The 6724-nt window shown below is 43.1% G+C and overlaps 1 long non-coding RNA gene across 1 annotated transcript; it reads right to left on the bottom strand.

Annotated features, from left to right (window-relative positions):
• Nucleotides 1-3586: 3586 nt before the first annotated feature.
• On the bottom strand, nt 3587-6486 carry LOC110441328. The gene is made up of 3 exons (XR_002461861.1): nt 6187-6486; nt 4693-4790; nt 3587-4227 (listed from the first exon to the last, which is right to left on the bottom strand). It is a non-coding gene; the product is annotated as an uncharacterized LOC110441328 (long non-coding RNA).
• Nucleotides 6487-6724: the final 238 nt, after the last annotated feature.

Here is a 6724-nt window from a genome sequence, read left to right as displayed (position 1 = left end):
TGACAGTAGGGGTCTTACCTTGAACACTACTACTGAGGATAGCCAAAGACACAGAGGTTATAGGTTGGGGGTAGTGGCCCAGGGGGTCTTACCTTATACACTACTACTGAGGACAGCCAGAGACACAGAGGTTATAGGTTGGGGGTAGTGGCTGTGGGGGTCTTACCTTGTACACTACTACTGAAGACAGCCAGACACAGAGGTTATAGGTTGGGGGTAGTGGCTGTGGGGGTCTTACCTTGTACCCTACTACTGAAGACAGCCAGACACAGAGGTTATAGGTTGGGGATAGTGTCAGTAGGGGTCTTACCTTGTACACTACTACTGAGGACAGCCAGACAGAGGTCATAGGTTGGGGAAAGTGACAGAAGGGGTCTTACCTTGTACAATACTACTGAGGACAGCCAGACACAGAGGTTATAGGTTGGGGGTAGTGGCATTGGGAGTCTTACCTTGTACACTACTACTGAGGTCAGCCAGATACACAGAGGTTATAGGTTGGGGGTAGTGACAGTGGGAGTCTTACCTTGTACACTACTACTGAGGACAGCCAGACACAGAGGTTATAGGTTGGGGGTAGTGGGATTGGGAGTCTTACCTTGTACACTACTACTGAGGTCAGTCAGATACACAGAGGTTATAGGTTGGGGGTAGTGACAGTGGTAGTCTTACCTTGTACACTACTACTGAGGACAGCCAGACACAGAAATTATAGGTTGTGGGTAGTGACAGTGGGAGTCTTACCTTGAACAGTGTACATGCACTACTACTGTGGACAGCCAGAAACAGAGGCTATAGGTTTGGGGTAGTGACAGTGGGAGTCTTACCTTGTACACTACTACTGAGGACAGCCAGACACAGAAATTATAGGTTGGGGGTAGTGACAGTGGGAGTCTTACCTTGTACACTACTACTGCAGGACAGCCAGACACAGAGGTTATAGGTTAGGAGTAGTGACAGTAGGGGTCTTACCTTGTACATTACAACTGAGGACAGCCAGACACAGTAGTGACAGTAAGGGTCTTACCTTGTGCGCTACTACTGAGGACAGCCAGAAGAGGTTATAGGTTGGGGGTAATGACAGTAGGGGTCTTACCTTGAACACTACTGCTGAGGATAGCCAGAGACAAAGAGGTTATAGGTTGGGGGTAATGACAGTATGGGTCTTGCCTTGTACAATACTGCTGAGGACAGCCAGACACAGAGTTTATAGGTTGGGGGTAGTGGCAGTAGGGGTCTTACCTTGTACCCTACTACTGCAGGACAGCCGGACACAGAGGTTATAGGTTTGGGGTAGTGACAGTAGGGGGCTTACCTTGTACAATACTACACTACTGAGGACAGCCAGAAGAGGTTATAGGTTGGGGGTAATGACAGTAGGGGTCTTACCTTGTACAATACTACTGAGGACAGCCAGAAGAGGTTATAGGTTGGGGGTAATGACAGTATGGGTCTTGCCTTGTACAATACTGCTGAGGACAGCCAGATACAGAGGTTATAGGTTGGGAGTAGTGACAGTGGGGGTCTTACCTTGCACACTACTACTGAGGACAGTCAGACACAGAGGTTATAGGTGGGGAGTAGTGACAGTGAGAGTCTTACCTTGAGAGGTTATAGGTTGGGGGTAGTACCTTGTACACTACTACTTAGGACAGCCAGACACAGAGTCTTACCTTGTACAATACTACTGAGGACAGCCAGATACACAGAGGTTATAGGTTGAGGGTAGTGACAGTGGGAGTTTTCCCGTGTACTCTACTACTGAGGACCGCCAGACACAGAAATTATAGTTTGGGGGTAGTGACAGTGGTAGTCTTACCTTGTACACTACTACGGAGGACAGCCAGAAACACAGAGGTTATAGGTTGGTGATAGTGACAGTAGGTGTCTTACCCTGTACACTACTACTGATGACAGCCAGACACAGAGGTTAAAGGTTGGGGAAAGTGACAGAAGGGGGCTTACCTTGTACACTACTACGGAGGACAGCCAGACACAGAAATTATAGGTTGGGGGTAGTGGCTGTGGGGGTCTTACCTTGTACAATACTACACTACTGAGGACAGCCAGATACAGAGGTTATAGGTTGGGAGTAGTGACAGTGAGAGTCTTACCTTGAGAGGTTATAGGTTGGGGGTAATGACAGTAGGGGTCTTACCTTTTACACTACTACTGAGGACAGTCAGACACAGAGGTTATAGGTGGGGGGTAGTGGCAGTGGGGGTCTTACCTTGCACACTACTACTGAGGACAGTCAGACACAGAGGTTATAAGTTGGGGGTAGTGACAGTGGGGGTCTTACCTTGCACACTACTACTGAGGACAGTCAGACACAGAGGTTATAGGTCGGGGGTAGTGACAGTGGGAGCCTTACCTTGTACACTACTGCTGAGGACAGCCAGACACAAAGGTTATAGGTTGGGGATAGTGCGAGTAGGGACAGGAGGGGTCTTACCTTGTACATTACAACTGAGGACAGCCAGACACAGGGGTTATAGGTTGGGAGTAGTGACAGTGAGAGTCTTACCTTGAGAGGTTATAGGTTGGGGGTAATGACAGTAGGGGTCTTACCTTGTACATTACAACTGAGGACAGCCAGACACAGGGGTTATAGGTTGGGAGTAGTAACAGTGGGAGTCTTACCTTGTTCATTACTACTGCAGGACAGCCAGACGCAGAGGTTATAGGTTGGGAGTAGTGACAGTGGGAGTGGTAGTGACAGAGGGAGTCTTACCTTGTTCATTACTACTGCAGGACAGCCAGACGCAGAGGTTATAGGTTGGGGGTAGTGGCAGTAGGGGTCTTACCTTGTACCCTACTACTGAGGACAGCCAGAAACACAGAGTTTATAGTTGGGGGTAGTGACAGTGGGAGTCTTCCCTTGTACACTACTACGGAGGACAGCCAGAGACACAGAGGTTATAGGTTGGTGATAGTGACAATAGGGGTCTTACCCTGTACACTACTACTGAGGACGGCCAGACACAGAGGTTATAGGTTGAGGGTAGTGACAGTGGGAGTCTTATCTTGTACACTACTACGAAGGACAGCCAGACACAGAGATTATAGGTTGGGGGTAGTGGCAGTGGGCGTCTTACCTTGTACAATACTACACTACTGAGGACAGCCAGAAACAGAGGCTATAGGTTGGGGGTAGTGACTGTGGGAGTCTTACCTTGTACCCTACTACTGCAGGACAGCCGGACACAGAGGTTATAGGTTTGGGGTAGTGACAGTAGGGGGCTTACCTTGTACAATACTACTGAGGACAGCCAGAGACAGAGGTTATAGGTTGGGGAAAGTAACAGTAGGGGTCTTACCTTTTACACTACTACTGAGGACACCCAGACACAGAGGTTATAGGTGGGGGGTAGTGGCAGTGGGGGTCTTACCTTGTACACTACTACTGATATCAGCCAGATACACAGAGGTTATAGGTTGGGGGTAGTGACAGTTGGGGTCTTACCTTGTACACTACTACTGAGGACAGCCAGACACAGAGGTTATAGGTTGGGGGTAGTGGCAGTGGGGGGCTTACCTTGTACACTACTACTGATATCAGCCAGATACACAACCTTGTACACTACTACTGAGGACAGCCAGACACAGAGGGTTTAGGTTGGTGATAGTGACAGTAGGGGTCTTACCCTGTACACTACTACTGAGGACAGCCAGACACAGAGGTTATAGGTTGGGGGTAGTGACAGTAGGGGTCTTACCTTGTACACTACTACTGAGGATAGCCAGAGACACAGAGGTTATAGGTTGGGGGTAGTGGCCCAGGGGGTCTTACCTTATACACTACTACTGAGGACAGCCAGAGACACAGAGGTTATAGGTTAGGGGTAGTGGCTGTGGGGGTCTTACCTTGTACACTACTACGGAGGACAGCCAGAGACACAGAGGTTATAGGTTGGGGGTAGTGGCTGTGGGGGTCTTACCTTGTACACTACTACGGAGGACAGCCAGACACAGAGTTTATAGGTTGGGGGTAGTGACAGTGTGGACCTGACTTTGTACACTACTACTGAGGACAACCAGACACAGAGGTTATAGGTTGGGGGTAGTGACAGTAGGGGTCTTACCTTGTACATTACTACTGAGGACAGCAAGAGACACAGAGGTTACAGGTTTTGGGTAGTGACAGACATCACCTTCCACGTCTTCCTCGGTAACCACCTCAACCCAGTTCACCAATGTATCAGGACTTACAGATGATTTTATGTTCTATGAAAATTAAATATTATTTAGGCATTGATCATAACATCACAATGGTAAAAATAATTGCCTCCAGTCAAAAAATGAAGGGACAAAAATGTTACAGGTTCAAGGGTAGTTGACGGGCTAAATGGAGACATCAAATTGAAACCAATTCTTGAAGAAAAATAATTTTATGTTTTCCCGAATTTCTCTCAAATCTCGAATTTAAAAAAAATATATACATGTTTTAATGCAACTTTCAAATTAATAATCTGTCATCAATAAGGATGTGTAAGCCTTTTAGTTAGTACAATATGTACTTGGTTAAAAAATCAGTACATTTGGATAGGTCTGGAAATCCTCAATATTTTCCTTCTTTTTTTTGGTCAATATTCATAACTGAAAATTAATCTTAGACAAATCAAATTCACTGGTGAGAAAGGATTAAATTTACTTTGATAATTATAACTGACTTAAAAACCTACAAGTTACCTTGATGACAATGACACTATGTCTGTCTATAGCACCAAGAGCTATGTCCGTCAATACCTCTGTCAGTTTGGCCATGCTGCAGGGTCACCCAGCTTAATCTGCAAAAATAACAATACAACACTCAATACAATAACAATGTACTGGTATGATAGAACTGTAGGTGAATCACAGTAAACGTCTGCTTGCTGACATTCCATTAACCACAATCATTTCCAGAGGAAAAGCTGTTGATAGGCAACTGCGCATGCCTACACATGAACTTTGATAAATAAGTTCAGACCGGGTATCACAATACAATGATCTGGAGTTTGCACAAATAATCAAGAGTCTGAAGGTTTTGAAAAATTAACATAGACAATGGTCAATGTTTCTGTTCTTTCACTACATTGTACTACTATCAAGACTATTCATTACTTCACATACATGTCAGTGTGAAATTTGAACGTATTTGATGCGTCATTTAACTCTTTAATTATACTGTATTTTTTTCGGTAAGATTTAATTACCATTGTATTACTTCTAACAAGTTTTTTGTACTCTCATGATCTATTTTACAGTTAGTTCTGATTGGCGACATTTAGTGAAGACTTCGGAGTAATACCGAATGAAGTATACATACTGTCTTCATAGAATTCGCGCAAATGCTGCAATGTTTGGATAGGATTTGTCACTTTTGGACACGATAAAAAAATATGGAGACGAAAAAATATTGAGCAAAATCAACACGGATTAACAGATATGCACACTTATGAACTAAAAATAGCTAAAATATAGACCAATTTCTAATTAACTTTCCAAAATGCTTCCAATCAGCTTTACAAACTTTGATTTTGACTCTGCATTATTTGAGCTAGCTCAGAGTTCATTGTATTGGAATTGGATTCCACAACACTTATTTTAATGTGTCCAATTCTTTGTGAAAGAAATGGTTCATTCAGGAGAGCTATCCTCTAATACTTCCACTCCAAAGTTTTGAATGTTGTCAATCATCAAGAAAAAAATGTGATACATGGAATAAAATACATGTTGAAACAAGGTGTCAGACATATATAATTAACCATCTAGACAGGAATGTTCGAGAGAGGAAGTGTAGCAATTAATTTTGAAAAACAATTCCTTGTGACATAGAAACTTCGAACTACGATTTACCTCAAAACTGAACTTCCTGTAAAAAGTTTAACTGCTATATTATATGTGCAGGTTCTTCAAATTAAGGTACTTTACACTGAGCAGGTTTTTTTTGTACATGTACATACGAGTACTAGTCAAAGCTGCCATTTCAAACTCAACATCAGTGTCAGGGACAGAATCACTTTGATTGGAAAAGATTTTAAAATTGAATTTACTGGAGCACATACATGTACAGTTTATAAAAATTGAGATATGGGCTGTTTTTATTTATCGCTTTCCAAATGTTTCAATGGCAGCTTATATATATATTATAATATTAGGATCTTCGACAAAATCCCTCGAGTGATATGACAGCATACTTACTCAAAAGTATTTCACACTGTATTCGTAACTCGTCATATCGATATGTTTTTAAAAATCCTTTCTGGATTTACTTTCACTTTCTCTTCCTCTGTTCTTTGGATATTCGTATGACATTTATAACCGTTCTTCCTTGTTAGACTGCTGGTTCGACGATGGACACACGCGTACGGTAGTCTACATTTTAACGTCCTGTTTAGTCGAGATGTTCTCACTTTTTAAATAATTCAAAAACAAGGCAATACTTTCAGAAATACTTCCCTAAACTATGAGAGTTCACTTCCTTTGCTGGAAAAGCTGGTGACACAGTACTTTCGGTTTAATAAATCGCGCTCATGTTAATGCTTTCAGAACGTTATGACTTACAAACGTTCAGTTAACACCGACATTTTTTAGGTTGGCATTCGTTATGGTTGTAGATGTTAATGATGAGCCTTATAGCTTCTTAGGGCGCATTTTGATACAATTAAAAAATTGATTGTATTTACATGTACACTTCGAATTCCGGTGCGCTTGAATTACCGTGCTAAATTAGACTAGT

The sequence above is a fragment of the Mizuhopecten yessoensis genome, unplaced genomic scaffold, assembly GCF_002113885.1.
Source record: "Mizuhopecten yessoensis strain PY_sf001 unplaced genomic scaffold, ASM211388v2 scaffold715871, whole genome shotgun sequence".
Lineage (NCBI taxonomy): Eukaryota > Metazoa > Mollusca > Bivalvia > Pectinida > Pectinidae > Mizuhopecten > Mizuhopecten yessoensis.
This window is presented reverse-complemented; position numbering and strand designations above follow the sequence as displayed.